Genomic DNA, 16,686 nt, shown 5'->3' with positions numbered 1-16,686 from the left:
CTCTTTGTACCACAGATTGAATTCAGAGGCACTCAACCACAGAGCCATATCCCCATCTCTATTTTATATTTTAGTTAGAGACAGGATCTCATTGAGTTGCTTAGCACCTTGCCATTGCTAAGGCTGGCTTTGAACTTGTGTTCCTCCTGCCTTAGTCTTCTGAGACTGGCTCTTTTTATTCTTTATTTTAAAATAATTACAGCTTAACAGAAAATGCCAAAAATAAAAGTAGAAAGGTCATATGTACACTTCATCCAATATTTGCCCCCATGGTTACATTTTATATAGTAAAATATCAAACCTAGGAAATTGACCCTGGTTAAAAAAAATATCATATATATATATATATATACACACACACACACACACACACACACACACACATACAATTTTGTGTCATTTTGTCACATATGTAAATTGGTATAACCACTACCACAATCAAGAGATACAGAACTATTTATTTCATCACCACAAAAATATCCCTTTTTAGTCAGTCACACATGGCTCCTTCTCTTCCTCATCCCTGGCAACCACTAATCTATTTTCCACCCTTGTATAAAATTTTGTTGTTGTAACGTTATATAAATGAATTCATTCAGTATGACCTTTTGAGATTGAAATTTTTCACTAAGATGCCCATGAGATGTAGCCAAGTGGTTGTATCGATCAAACAGTTCATTACTTTTTATTGTTGAATAATATTCCATGCTACAGCTGTACTAAAGCTTAACCATTCCTCATTAAAACACATTTTGGCTGTTCTAATTTTCAGTTTTGACAAATAAAGTGGGCCATTTATATTTAATGTATATAACTGATATACTAGAGACTTAAATTCATTTTTTAATTTTTTGTTCATTCTGTTTGTGGTCTTCTCAGCTTCTTGCAAATATATATATATATATATATATCTTTTGGCACATTTGGGAGAGTCTTGGCCATTATTTCCTGAAGTACTTTTCTTGTCCTGTCCACTTTCTCCTCTCCTGTGAGACTGACAACATTAATGTCACAACTTTTGTTATATTCCCATCAGTCCCTTTTAAGTCTATTTTCTCTGTTGCTCCTCAAGTTATTTTTATTGTTCTACTTTCAAATTCATTAATTCTTTCATTCTTTCTCTCAATTCTATAGTTCAGCCTATCTACTGACTTAAATTTTTGTTTTTATGAGTTTCATTCCATTATTATTTATATATTCTGTTTCTTTGCTGAGACAATATTTTCATTTGTTGAAGTATATTTGTAACTGTGTGTTGAGGTATTTTCATGGCGGTTACTTTAAAATCCTTGAGATAAGTGTAATGTCTTGTTTCAGGTTGAGATTCTCCTGGTTTTTGGTATGATAAGAGATTTTTAAAATTATACTGAAAAAGTTGAGAACTATGCTATGATTCTCTGGATCTTATTTAAATCTTGTGTTTTAGAAGGTCTCCTGATAGGGGTCTGGAGGGAGGATAGGGAGTGGCACCTCATTACTGTCAGGTGGGGGCAGGAGTCCATGCTTTCCATTTGGCCTTTACTGACAATCCCAGGATGGGGAAGAAGGTGGCTCATTATTATTGGGCGAGAGTAGGAATTCAGGCTCCAAACTTTGTTCTCTCCTAGGACCAGTGCATAGCGGTGCCATGTTACTGCTCCCTAAGTGGCCTCCATAGAAAGGGATAGGGCGTGTTACCACAGAAAGGTGGTAAAGTCCTGGCATCTAACTTGGTCCCTCTGACAGCATCTGGTGAGGGGAGTCTCATTATCTCTGGTGTGGATATAAACTGGGGCTTCCAACATGGTTTCCACTGACCCTGGGGTAGGGGCAGAGTTCATTACTGTTGAGTAGGGATTAAGATCTGAATTTCTCATTCAGCCTTCTCTCACCCTACAGTGGTATAAGGGGATGGGCACTGTATGAGTGCTTAACCCTTTCTTTTAAAAAATCTTTTTTTTCATATATCTTAATTCTAATTGATACATAGTAATTGTCAGTATTTATGGGTTATAATGTGACATATCACTACATGTAAACAATGTAGAATGATCAGATCAGATAACTGGTATATCTATCAATCATCACACCATGGTGTTGGGGGAGAGGTACCAGGTGAGTGATTAACCCCTTCTTAAGGCCTCTGACTGTCCCAGAGAATAATACCCACAGTCACTACAAAGGGAACCCCCCCACCCACTTTATACAGTACTGGGGATTGAGCTCAGAGAAGCACTACCACTGAGCTATACCCATAGCTCTTTTTTATTCTTTATTTTGAGGCAAGGCCTTGCTAAGTTGCCCAGGCTGGCCTTGAATTTGCTATCCTCCAGTGTCAGCATCCCAAACTGCTGGGATTATAGACGTACAGCCACCATGACCAGTGGGGATTTTTACTGTAAAAACAGTAGTGTTGAAAGAGGTAGTAGTGATAATAATAGCAGCTAACATTTAGTGAACACTTAATGTGAGATTCCATGCTAACAGCTTCATCTGGATCATCTCACTTAATCCACATGATAGTCCCACAGAACAGCAGTATTGTCATTTCCATTTTCAGACAAAACAAAATAAACAAATAAAAATCACCAAAGAACTAGAAAAGTTTAAGTATAAGAGTCAGGATTTCGATCTGGGCAGTATCACTTCTGAACCTGTGTCTTTATTATACAACACTGTAATGAAATTAATAAAGAAGACAAGTGAAAGTACTCAAAAACTAAAAAGCACTAAACAAATGTGAGGGATTTTTAGTACTACTTTTAAGAGCACTTCAATTAGTCACCGCAATTAGGTAAATAAAAATTAAGGCTTCATCCACTGCTGACAAGTCATCTAAACACTGTTTCTCATGGCAAGAGCTACCCAAAAGCATGTTTCATATTCAGCAAAAACTTCAAAAGAAAGTTTTGGAGGTATGACTTTAGGAAACACTCACATATATTATTTTCTCATAGGTTTTTGTTTTGTTTTATATTTTATACAAATAGGAAACTGACTTTTGCTTAAATCTCTTCAGGCAAGTTTCAGTAGAAACCTAGAGAAGAGATGTGCTATGGATAATCACTGAGCTATGCTATCTATCTATTTTACAGAATGGAGATTAACATTCTGGAGGAACTCCTTCAGGTTAAGGGAGTAGTTACCTGTAGATGATGAAGTAGATGAATTCATGTGAAAAAGAAAATGTATGTCATCTCACCTATACTTGAAATTCTCTGATTCACAAAATACTTTAGCTTACAACAATCTTTTGTTAATTTATCAAACTTTTTTTTGAATACTATTTCCTCTTAGGCTCTGTGATAAACTTAATGGGTGAAGAGGAAAGACAGTCTTGCCTTCCAGAGTTTATAGGTAAGTAAACTGGAATTTGGATTCCAGGTGATACACAAACTCATGATTTGTGAGGACTGGGGCAAGGAACAGAGTTTGGAGGAAGCAGCCCCTGAGCTGAGTCTCCCAGGAAGGCAGGGTAGGGTGGTGTTGATAAGGGGTAGTGAAAAGGGCAAGGAAACAGCGAGAGGAAACAGCAATATAGAAGACATGAGAATCTGTGCACATTCAGAGGGCTCCAATTTGCTGGGGATGGTGAGAACATTGGGAAGGGAGACACAGGACTTCACATGGCCTGGTATATTTCACTCAGGAGTTTGGCTCTAAATGCTGAAGGTAAGAGTTAAGTTAATGAAGGATTTTAAGCAAGGAAGTAACATGAATAGCTTTTCATTTTAGAAAGATGACTTTTGTTACAATGTGTAGGTTGTTAAGGAAGGGATTAAAACTAAAACCAGGGAAGGAGGTCATTAAAATGTTGCCTTAAATGAAAGATGGTAAAGAATGAAGAACAATCTAATTAATTATATATTTGGGCAAAGAAGAGGAAGAAGAATGATGGTATGGATAGGTTTAAAATACATCCTAGGTGTCTGGCTTCTTTGGTAGTATTGTTTACCAGAATGGGGAATAAAGGAGAAACAAGCCAATTCTGAGGTGAGGATATGTCCAATTCCGGACATGCCAAATTTCAGGTACTGGATCAGTGTACAGGTAATAGTTGAAACAAAAACCATAAGATGTTCATGAGAATTATACAGCTTACACAAGGGTGGTCACTCAAAAAAAAAAAAAAAAAAAAAAAAGGAATCTTAGGGAACACCAACATTTAAAAAATGATCCACTGGGAGCAAAGTTCAGAGGGAGATTTTCCAAATCCAAAGATGACTTTCAACTTGGAGGCTACTGGTTGTATTAAAACACTTGGAGTGTAATACTAGGAGAGAAAAACCAAACTATAGTGAGCAGAAAGTGAGGGAATAGTATGGAAATAAAAAGAACAGGTGCAGACAGTACTTCAAGATGCTTGGTTATAGGGCTGGGGGTGGATGAAGCTAGTGGCAATGCCAGTGATCTTTATTTTCCTTATGAAATTCTGCCTAATATCCATGTCATCATGTCTATTGCATTATTCCAGAAATTAGGAATCTTTTTGTATAAAGGGTCAAATAGTATATAGTTCATATTTTGAAGGCCATTTAGTCTCTGGTACAACTACTCAACTCTACTGTGATAGAAAAGAGCCATACTTAACAAATGCTGAATTCTTTTATAAATTTATTCATTTATAAATTTATTTACAAACAGGTGGTGGTTTGGTCTATGGGTTCTAGATTGTTAACTCCTTTGCTAGACTATAAGCTTCTTGAGAGCAAGCTCCACATCAGATTGTCTCTGCATTCTGTTATGCTTATTAGAGCATATTCTTGCCTAAAGAAGGCCCTCAAAATTGATTACAGAGTAAATTATGTTCACTTAAAATATGAGGAAAGGAAATGAATAGTCCTTCCTTTTATGTTATTCATTTTAATGCACAGAGTTCAGAAGGTAGTTAGCAGTGTCACTTGAAAGAATAGATACAAAAATATATGAACCAGTGCAGTCCTAAGTTCCCTGGCTGCTTCCCCCCCTCAATAATTCAATCATTGTCTTTACACATTGCTGTCTTTTGGAGTCATTTTTCCATCCTAAAACTAAGGCAATAAAGTTAATAGTGTTTGTCTAGATTTAATAATTGATAACATTTTGCCACATTTGCAAAAACACATTTTTCAAATTTAAAACTAAATTTTAGGGCTGGGGTTGTGGCTTAGCGGTAGAGCCCTCGCCTCGCATGTGAGAGGTCCTGGGTTCGATCCTCAGCACCATATAAATAAATAAAATAGAGATATTGTGTTCAATTACAACTAAGAAATAAATACTAAAAAAAAAAAAAAAACAGCAACCACAAAAAAAATCCCCCAAAAAACAAAAACTAAATTTTATTGGGCTGGGTTGTGACTCAGCAGTAGAGCGCTTGCCTAGCAAATTTTACGAGGCCCTGGGTTCTATCCTCAGCACCACATAAAAATAAAATAAAGGTATTGTGTCCAACTACAACTAAAAAAAAAAAAATTAAAATACATAAATAAAATAAAGATATTATGTCCAACTAGAACCAAAGAAATGAATTTTTTTTAAAAACTAAATTTTATTGTAAAATACATCTTTTAGAAGTGTACCCTTTGAGGGTTGGGGTCGTGGCTCAGAGGTAGAGTGCTCACCTAGCACGAGTGAGGCACTGGGTTCAATCCTCAGCACCACATAAAAATAAAGATATTGTATACATCTACAACTAAAAAAATATTAAAAAAAAGAAGTGTACACTTGGATGCATCTATGTCAGAACCATCATAATCAAGATGAAGAACAACTTCATCACCTCTGAAAGTTCCCTGTACCCCTTTGAAGTCAATGTTCCTTTTCATCCCTGAGTCCCAGGAAGTCCTTGGTCTTCTCTGTGTCATTACAGATGACTTTGAGTTTTCATGAACTTAAACAACTGAAATCACACAGTAACCAAACTTTTTAATTTGGCTTTTTTTTTTTTTTTTAACTCTCAATAGTAAATTCTATCAATTCAGAATATTTCACCCATGTTGAATATATCAATAGTTTGTTTCCTTTATTGCTAAGTATCATTCCATTGTATGGTTATACCCCAATTTGTTTATCAATTCACCTGTTAACAGGGCATGTGTGTAGTTTGGGAATTTTTAGTTACTTCTGAATAAGGTTGCTAAGAATATTCCTGTACAAGGCTTTTTGTGGAGAAATGTTTTCATTTTTCTTGGGTACATAACTAGATGTGGGACTGCTAGAAAGTAGGATAAGTTTATTTATAAGAAACTGCCAAACTTAAAAGAACATTTCTGAAAACACGACAATTTGTTAAACTATATTGTCAAGAGAAAGCAAGTTATCTTTCAGGGAACACACCTACATACTAAAGTATGGTCTATGTTAAGACTTTCATTTGCCACAGTCAGAGGCGTTAATGAGACCTAATATTGCTGCTTTTCCCTCTTTAAACAGACTGCTTTCACAGGTGAGAATGAACTGAGCTAGAGCAGAGGCCAACCATAAAGAATGCTTTTAGTCCATTTCCCACATCTCATAAAACCCCAAGAAGAGCAGGAAAGGGCATAGAAACAGGGACTTGGCTGTGTGTGTGACCATTTTAACGTCTGGTGTTACTACTTTCTTTTCATTTACTGGAAAACCCAGAAGGCCTACTGCTTTATGCCTTGCAGGGTCTACATACAAACATGACCTATGCTGGGTTTACATTCCATGCTGGGATGTAAACCTTAGGAGGGCAGGCAGAGATTGCTCATTACAGGGTGCTGAGAAAGGCTTCAGTGGAATTTCTCTGTATTGATCCTTCCAGTTTCTACCCATCCCCCATTCAACCCACTGTATTCTCTTCCTTTCTGTTCTATTTCCTTCCTGAACCCCCTTCTTCTTATCCTGGGTCCTGCTTTGGTCTTCCTTTTTGTTTCATCCTCTCATATTCTCTCATCTCTCTGCTCTCTGTGTATTTGTACAGATGGGCATGTGTATGATTCTTATTCTTGCCAGGTGTCTTCACCTCAAGCTTCTTCTTTTTTTTTTTTTTAATTTATTTTTTAAATTTATTTATTTATTTTTAGTTTTCGGCAGACACAAATCTTTGGTTGTATGTGGTGCTGAGGATCGAACCCAGGCCACACGCATGCCAGGCGAGCGCGCTGCCGCTTGAGCCACATCCCCAGCCCCCTTTTTTTTTTTTTTAAATATTTATTTTTTAGTTGTAGTTGGACACATACCTTTATTTTGTTTGTTTATTTTTATGTGGTGCTGAGGATCAAACCCAGGACCTCGTCCGTGCTAGGAGAGTGCTCTACCGCTTACAACCCAGCCCTTCACCTCAGGCTTCTAGTCTTAGTTTCTCTTCCCCCTCCCCAAAAGTAGCTACCTAGCTTTGTATCAACAGACTTGTTAGACAAAAAGGAATTGAACTATTCCCTTGCACTGTTGAGGACAGCCTTTGTGTCTTCAGTTGTAGTAGTCTTCTCCTGCAGCTAGACCACATTGTCTCCCACAGGGTCACTTGGGATACTACAGATTCCTACTTGGGTACTGGGATTGCCATTTTCCTGAATCTCTCTATTAAATGACAATAGTTCAGGTTGTGTTCAAATTAGCACAAAATATACATCGAACAGCTGCCATCTCCTTTAAGAAATTTCTATAACTTGAGTTAAATTCCTCTGCAATAATTTTTAAACATATTTCAGTTACAGGTCTGCACGATCTACTATGAAAGCACTTCCCTTTGATAAAAACAACCATTGCTCTATTAAAGAAACCTTTTTAAGTTGAGGTCTATATTTAAGCTCTAAGAAAATAAGATCTAATATTTAAATTATTCTGAGTGTTTAAGCCTTTGGGTTCAATGTATGCAGTTAATGAAACTATGAAACTGTCATCAACAGTTACAAGAGAAATTAGAAAATATTTTGAACTGTATTTCAAGTTTCTAGAATATTTATTTATGTACTTCTTTAAAATATCTATGTGTTTGTGTGTGTATATAATCTCAAACTTGAGAAACCTGTACATGTATTTTAGACGAGACCAGGCATGTATGTTCAGGGCAGTATGGCCGTAGACTGCACGTGTTTCAAAGAACTTTTTGTGAATCTTGTGAGAACAGGCTGCTTGAATGATGCCCCTTCACCACTAAATACTTTTATGTACTTCCAAGAAATGGGCATGTTCCTCCTACATTAGAATACCTCCAACACTGAATCTTTACCACTTTCTATACCTCAGATCCTATTTAAAATTCTCCAATTGTTGCAGTAATGTCTTTTAGAACAAAAGCATTCAGTTTAGAATCATGCTGCATCTAGTTGTCATGTCTCTTGTCTCTTCTAGTGCAGAAAATTCCTTAGTGACTCCTGGAACTTGCACATTAGTTTTACACTTTTAAAGGTAATAGATTGTTGCTGGGTATGATGTCACAAGCCTGTAATCCCAGCTACCTGGGAGATTGAGGCAGAAGGATTGCAAGATTGAGACCAGCCTAGACAACTAGGTGAGACACAGTCTCAAAATAAAAATAAAAAGGGCTTGAGGATATAGAGCTCAGTGGTAGAGTGCCCCTGGGTTAAATTCCCAGTACCCATAGCACCCCAAAAGATAACATGTTCTTTTTTTTTTTGAGAGACAGAGAGAGAATTTTTTAATATTTATTTTTCCGTGGATGCAACATCTCTTTTATGGTGGTGCTGAGGATTGAACCCAGCGCCCCACGCATACCAGGCGAGCGCGTTACCGCTTGAGCCACATCCCCAACCCATGACATGTTCTTTTGAAGAATGCTCTACTACTTGTGTATGACAGACATTTCTTCATGATTAGATTTAGATTATGGATTTTTGGTTGGAATGTCATAGAAGTGATACTGTTTTGGGCTTGCTGAAGATTATCAGGGGGCAGACAATTATGATTTGTGCATTACTGGTAATTTTTTTTTGATCCCTTGAAAAGATAGTACACCAGAATTTTCCTCTAGAAAGTTATTATTTTACATTGTAATCGATAGCAATTTTAGAGAGATATTTGGAAAGTATGTAATTAACTTTTTCCCTCATGAAATGTTCATTTTTCTTGGGAATTGTGTACCACATAAATATTTAATAAAAAAAATATTTCTTTCATTTGTAAAAATGGCAAAATGAGATTTGAAAAATAATAATATACACTTTATTTTTGTCCAATACATATAAACATTTAAGGCTAGACTTTCTTTTCTTTTATAGTTTTGTTTTAAATGCACCCCAAGGATTTTTAAGACTTTTTTATATTTATTTTTAATTCATTTTTTAATGTGGTACTAAGGATTGAACCCAGTGCTTCAAACAGACTAGGCAAGCGCTCTACCACGGAGCCACAACCCAAGCCCCTCAAGCATTTATTTTTTATTTTTTTAAGTTTTTGATGTACCTTTATTTTATTTATTTATTTATATGCTGTGCTGAGAATTGAACCCAGTGCTTCACACGTGAAAGGCAAATGCTCTACCACTGAGCTACAACCCTAGCCCCTCAAGCATTATTGATACAGAGTATTCTTACTGTTCTTTTTTCCTCTGAGAAAAAAGGTATAATTGCTGAGTATAATTGAGCAACAAATTTGCACATATATAAAGCATAACATTTGATGTTTTAATTTTATTATTCAATTCTAAGGTTAAAAACACTTGTGATTTATTCAATCACTCTTTGAGTTTATGTGTCTCTAAAATTCTAAGTGTTTCTGTGGATTTTAAAATATCTTTTGGTATTGATTTCAACCTTCACCACATTAAATTTTGAGCTAGCAAAGCTACAAATTTCTAAGCAGGCTTTTAAAAATATGCTGCATTTTAATTAATACAGTTCAAAATATTTTCTAATTTCTCTTTTAATTTTATAGATATATTACTGAGTTCTAATTTTATTCCACTGTGTTCAGAGGACATACTTCACATGATTTCAAGCTCTTTAAATTAAGAATGTTTTATGGCTCAGAATATAGTCTACCCTAAGCATACTATATGCACTAGAAAATGAAATGTATTCTATCCTTGTTGGAATAGTGAGATCTGTAGTATCAAGTAGGTCAAGATGATTGACACTATTTCTCTTCATATCATGTATGTCTACTGATTTTTTTTTCAGTTTAACTGCTCTTAACAGTTAATGAGAGATGGGTATAAGATATCCATCTGTGAGAATGGAGTTGTTTATTTCTTTCTTTTTGTTGGGGGGTATCTGGGGATTGAACTCAGGGGCACTCCACCACTGAGCCACATCCCCAGCCCTACTCTGTATTTTATTTAGACACAGGGTCTCACTGAATTGCTTAGTGCCTCTCTTTTACTGAGGCTGGCTTTGAATTCCTGATCCTCCTGCCTCAGCCTCCCACCCCTTGCATGTGCCATTGTACCTGGCTATTTCTTCCTTTGATTCTGTCAATTTTTGCTTCCTGTAATTTGTAGCTCTATTGTTAGGTGCATTTATGATTGTTATATATCTTTCTGTCAATTTGACCTTTTAATATACAATGTCTCTTTATGTCCGCTAATATAGTGGCAATAAACTCCATTTGATAGTAATGTAGTTATTTAAGTTTTCTCATGTTTACTATATATGTCTTTTTCATTCATTTACTTTCAACTTATATAGGTTCTGTATATTTTTATTTTAAATGCATCTCATGTAGGCAGCATAATAGTTGAGTCTTTCTTTTTAATTCATTTCAAATTTTTTTTGCCTTGTTATGAGGATTCTGCATATTTCATTTAATGTAATTATTGACACACTGGGTTCAGGTCTATTGTTTATTACTTTTTTCCTGTCTGTTTTCTGTTTTATTCTCTAGTACCTCTTTCCTTCTTTTGGAATATTTGGGTGTATTTTAGAATCCTATTTTAATTTATCTATTGGCTTCTAAGGTATTTTGCTAGTGGTTTCTCTAAGGTATTACAGTATACAATCTTAACTTCTCTAAGTCTATTCTAAATTGAGACTGTTATTTAATGTAAAATGTAGAAAGTCTGTAATCTTATGATCTTACTTTTTGTCCTCCTGATCCTTTAGAATACACAGTATCATATGTAGTGCAATTTTCATGTCATTAAGTCTACAAGATAATGTTAAACTTTTTGCTTTAAATCACTACATTTATTTTCTGAAAATTTAAAGAAATTTAGAAGAAAAAGATTTCCATGTTCATTGCTTTTCATTCTTCCCTGAAGATAGGAAATTTTACTGGGAATCATTTTCCTTGAGTCTGAATAATTTCCTTTTGTGTTAATAGTAGTGCAGGTCTGTTGTCAACAAATCCTGAGGTAGGTATGTATGTGTGTGCACTTCTAGATCTACAGTATGTTTACAAATATATGGTATTATATATATATGTGTGTGTATATATACATATATATATATACACAAAAAAATGAAAATATATTTCACATTTGTTCTTAAAATATATCTTTGCTGGCTATAGAATTCCAGGCTGATTTTTTTTTTCTTTCAGCATTTTATAGATGCTCAGTGTTTTCTGGACTCTAATGAGAAGTGAGATGTTATCTGAATAATTATTTTCCTATATACAATGTAGCTTACCTTGAAGATTTCTTCTGTATATGAAGTTTTTAGTAGTTTGACTATGATTTGCCTAGGAATGATTTTCTTTGTAGTTAACCTTTTTTGGATTTGTCAGGCTTTTTCAATTTGCACATTTGTATTTTGCCAAATCTGGAAAATATCTTTGTGATTTTTTTTTTTTTTAAGTGTGCCTCATTCTCTTTCTATCCTCCATCTGGATATTTAGCGACATGTAGGTTACAACGTAAGATAATGCCTCACAACTTGCTGAGGCTCTCTTCCTTTGAAAAATTCTCTATTCTTCAGATTAGACTAATTCTAATGATGTAAGTTCAATGACCCTTTCTTCTGTCATCTTCATTCTGCTGTTAAAACTCATCTAGTAACTTTTTTTGTAAGTTTAAATCTTTGGGAGAAATAATTTTAGACTTCTTCCAGCTTTCCTTAATGTTAATATCCTACAAAACTATAGCACAATTCCAAAACCAGAAAATTAACACTAATACAAAACAATAAACCAATCTACAGACCTTATAATAATTTTGTCAGTGTTTTCACTATTTTTTTTTTGGTCTAGGACCCAATCCAACATACCACATTGACTTTAGTTATAATACCTTTTGGTCTCATGAGTTTTTCAGCCTTAATAATTTGAATAGTCTTGGTCAGTTATGGAGTTTGTCTAATGTTATCTCATAATTGGATGGTGATTATGCATTTTGGTAGAATATTCCAGAAGTGATATTGTGAGTTTTATGTGTATTATATTATTGAGTACAGGATGTTGATATATCCTGCTATTGGTGATGTCAGCTTTGATAATTTGGTTACAGTGGTATCTATATCAAGCTTCTTCACTGTAAAAAAAAAAAAACTTCTTCATTGTAAAGTTAATATCTTCCTTTTATGAAGGGGGATGATTACTTTGAGATTATGCAAATATCCTGTTTTGTTATCATTCCTGTGCACAATTTTTTGCATTCACTGATGATTCTCTCCCGTAATACTGGTTTGTCTAATGGTGACTTTTCTATTTTTTTTTTATCATTCTTTCTCATATTTTAATTCAGTGAATTTTTAATTTTGGTTACTGTAGTTTTCTTTTGTAAATTTATTTTTTAGTTGTAGTTGGACACAATACCTTTATTTTGTTTATTTGTTTTTATGTGGTGCTGAGAATCGAACCCAGGGCCTCTCACGTGCTAGGTGAACGCTCTATCACTGAGCCACAATCCCAGCCCGGTTATTGTATTTTTCAGTTCTAGAATTTCCATTTGGCTCTTTATGTATTTCCTCTTTGATATTTCCTATTCATTATCAGCATTTTTCCTTTATGTCATAAAGCTTAGTCATAACAGTTTTTTTAAATATTCTTGTCTGCTAATTCTAACATTTGTGTCATCTTTGTGTTGGCCTCCATTAATTATCTTCATTCTTAAAAACAGGTCATGGTTTCTTTCCTTTTTTTTTTATGTTGAACAATCCTAGACATTACGAATATTATGCTGAAGGAATATGTATTCTGTTATAGTTCTCTGGTAAGTGTTTTTTTTTTTTTAAAGTGGGTATATGACTGTTGGACTCAAACAGCAAGATTACTCATAGTTAATAGCTCAAATCTCAGTTTATTTTGTCTTTAGTTGAAATATGTGGAGTCTTTCCTGCACATATGAGATTCATTTAGCATTATTAACATATTTATAAATAATTAGGGGATACCCCTTTGTGGATCTCTCCTTTCTAAATATTCTCCACATCTCAAGCAGAATTTGATCATTTTTTATGCTTTTAAATCTTCTGATTCCTATAAATTTGTTAAGACTTACTTTATGGCCTATGGCATAGTTAACTGTAATTTTCCATGTGTGCTTATAAAACAATGCATGATTCCCTAATCTCTTGTACATAGGATTCTATATACACTAAACCATGTCTATTTTATTTAAACCTTTTAAATCTTTAATATTTTTTGTTTGTTTTGCCTGTCAAATATTTGAAAGTAGTGTTGATGTAATCTTTACTATGATGGTAGATGTCTTAGTTTCTCCAAGTAAGTTAATTAATGATTTTAGGTGATAGAGATAATAATGGTAAAGATATTATTTCATATGTCTGCAGTGGAAGGCAAAGTGGAGTTATAATATGACCCATATTCTTTTATTAGCTAAAGTTTGAATATAGCTTTGAGAATAAAGCTCCATACCAGTCACAACATCACTTAAATGTTCTTATCAAATTTAAATTAGCAGTGCAGGAAGTAATAATTTAGTAGTAAGAATGCTAGGTTGGGAGCTGAATTTGAAACCCAATTACATAGGTGACAGGCTGTGGAACTTTGGCAAACACCTCACCCCACATATTGCCCATCTCTTTTCTCACTGTTCTTCTTTGTAAAACAAAATAGACTGAACTAGACCAGACACTATTAAGTCCTCCTCCCCAGTTCTGCAATTCTCTGTGCCAATAAGACATATGGCTAGGTGAACATAAACAGAGTTACATTTTTTATGATGGAGAAGGCAAGGTGTACTGGACAGACCAAGGCAATGTCACACTGTGAGAAAAGAAGGAAACAAGATGCAATTGGCATAAGGAAGAGTACTGTCACCTGCGGTGTTGAAGGATTTCTGCTCCCATGTAATTAACTATGGAGTCCATGTTCTGGTTTCTAAGTATAAAAGTGGGAGAGTTCCAGGCCTTGCTGCTATAATGAAAATCAAACAGGCACCTGGATGGTTCTTCATATGACTAAGTGAAAAACAATCCCCTTGCTATTAAGATTGCACTTAGATTTCCTTTGTTTGTATCTAGGATTTTCTTGTCACTTTCTGAAGAGCTCACCAACAGCCTCTTTGATTCAACAGTATCATATCAATTATTTAAGGTTTGTACATCACTTTTCAATTAACAACCTCCTTGGCTCCAGAAAACACATACACACAATTTATCAGCATATTCTTTAAATATTTCATAAAGAACAGGTCACTATAAATTAAAAATAAGTCTACTAATAAAATATTTAATGCCTTTTAAAACACAATGAGACATCAAGGAATTATAAATCTTTTCATTAAACGATTCTTTAGTACATCCCACCAATGACAACATTAAACCTATATAAAATCAAAGTCAGAAAATTTCGCTTTGTTTCACTTGCATACTTAAGAAAGTGAGGACATATCAATTTAGCTTATAGGAAGGGAAATCCCGCACCGGGGCTCAGGAGACTAGGGTTCATTTCATGGTTCTGCCAATAGATAGCTGGGTGATCCCTTTTCCATACTGCAATTTGTTTATCAGTATATCAGGCTTTTAAAATCTTGTCCAACATTAAAAGCCTATCAATCTATTTTCATAGCACTCAATGCTAGGTTCACAACTTTTTAAAAATGGTAAAAAAGCATGTAACACAAATTAACCCTCTTACGAATGTTTAAGTATACATTACAGCACTGTTAACTGTAGGCACATGGTTGTAAAACATATATCTAGTAACTTTTCCTCTTTCATAACTAAAATTTGATACCTGTCAAACAAAACTTCATTTTTCCCCACTGCCCTCAGTCCCTGGCAGCCATTATTCTATTTTGTTTCTGAATTTCATTATTTTAGATACTTTATGTAAGTGGAACCATGTCTTTTGTGATTGGCTTCTTTCACCTAGCATAATGTTAAAGTTTATTTATGTTGGAGTATATGACAGGATTTCACTCTTTTTCAAGACTTAGTAACATTCCATTGTTTGTACACGCCACATTTTCTTTATCTATCCATTTGCTGATGAACATTTAGTTTATTTCAACCTCTTGGCTATCAAGAATAATGTTGCAGTGAACATGGTAGGGCAGCTGTCTATTCAAGATCCTAATTTAAATGCTTTTGGAGAAATATCCAGAAGTGGGATTGCTGGATCATATGGTAGCTCTATTTTGTAATTTTTTTGAGGAAGCACCATAGTCTTTCTCATAGCAACTGTACCATTTTGATTTCCTACTAATGGTGTAGAAGGTTATAATTTTGCCATATCCTCACCCTACTAATTGCTTATTTTTTATTTAAAAAAATGGCCATTCTAATGGGTGTGAAGTGATAAACTTTATATTTTGATTTGCATTTCACTGATGATTAGAGATTTTTATTATATTTTTATATACCAGTTGTCCTTTTGTTCATCACCTTTAGAGATATGTCTATTCACATCCTATTTTTAACTAGATCATTTAGGTATATTTTGCTATTAGTAGTTCCTTATATATTTTGGATATTAATTCCTTAGACTCTTTGAGCTGCTATAGAAAAATACCATAAACAGGGTAACTTGTAATCAACAAAAACTCAATGCTTGCAGTGTAGTGGGGTGAGAAGTCCAAGATTGAGGTACTGATATATTCATTATCTGGTGAGGGCCCACCAGAAAGTGGGTACCCACCACCAGAGATCTATCTTCTGGTTGTGTCCTCATATGGTAAAGGGGCAAGGCAGCTTTTGGGAGTCTTTTATAAGGACACTAATCCTACTCAGCAGTGCTCTACCACCATGATCTAATTACCTTCCACAGACCCCTCTTCCTAATGTATAACATTGGTGATTAAGTTTCAACATATGAATTTTGGTGAGACACAAACATTAAGACTATAGCACTACTTATCAGATATACAGTTTGCAAATATTTTCTCCTATTCTGTAGGTCTTCTTTTCACTTTGTTGATTGTTTTCTTTGCTATGCAGAAGATTTTCTGTTCAATGTAGTCCCATTTATCTATTTTTGCTTTTGTTGCCTGTGCTTGTTTCACTGCCAAGGTCAATGTTGTGAAGGCTTTCTCTTGCTTTCACGTTGGAACATTATCATTCCATTTCTTTCTGGCTGGATTTCTGCTGGTAGTACTATGCATGTTCCCTTGTATTTGGCAATTCATTCTTCTCTTACTGCTTAACATTCTGGTTTTTACTTTGACTATTTATTTATTTTGGATGCTAAAGATTGAATTCAGGGGCACTAAACCACTGAGCGACATCCCCAGCCCTATTTTGTATTTTATGTAGAGACAGGGACTCACTGAGTTGCTTAGTGAGGCTGACTTTGAATTCACAATCCTCCTGTTTCAGCCTCCCCAGCCACTGGGACTATAGGCATGCACCACCGTGTCTGGCTGGTTTTTACTTTGGACAACTTTATTATAATGTGATTTGG

The 16,686-nt window shown here is 34.8% G+C and overlaps 1 protein-coding gene across 9 annotated transcripts in view; it reads right to left on the bottom strand.

The window, feature by feature from the left end:
* The window catches only part of Scaper (S-phase cyclin A associated protein in the ER), a 447,154-nt gene that overhangs the window by 72,520 nt on the left and 357,948 nt on the right, over positions 1–16,686 (bottom strand). The gene's annotated exons all lie outside the window — the stretch shown is intronic.

This window comes from Callospermophilus lateralis, chromosome 3 (genome assembly GCF_048772815.1).
Source record: "Callospermophilus lateralis isolate mCalLat2 chromosome 3, mCalLat2.hap1, whole genome shotgun sequence".
NCBI classification, from domain to species: Eukaryota; Metazoa; Chordata; class Mammalia; order Rodentia; family Sciuridae; genus Callospermophilus; species Callospermophilus lateralis.
This window is presented reverse-complemented; position numbering and strand designations above follow the sequence as displayed.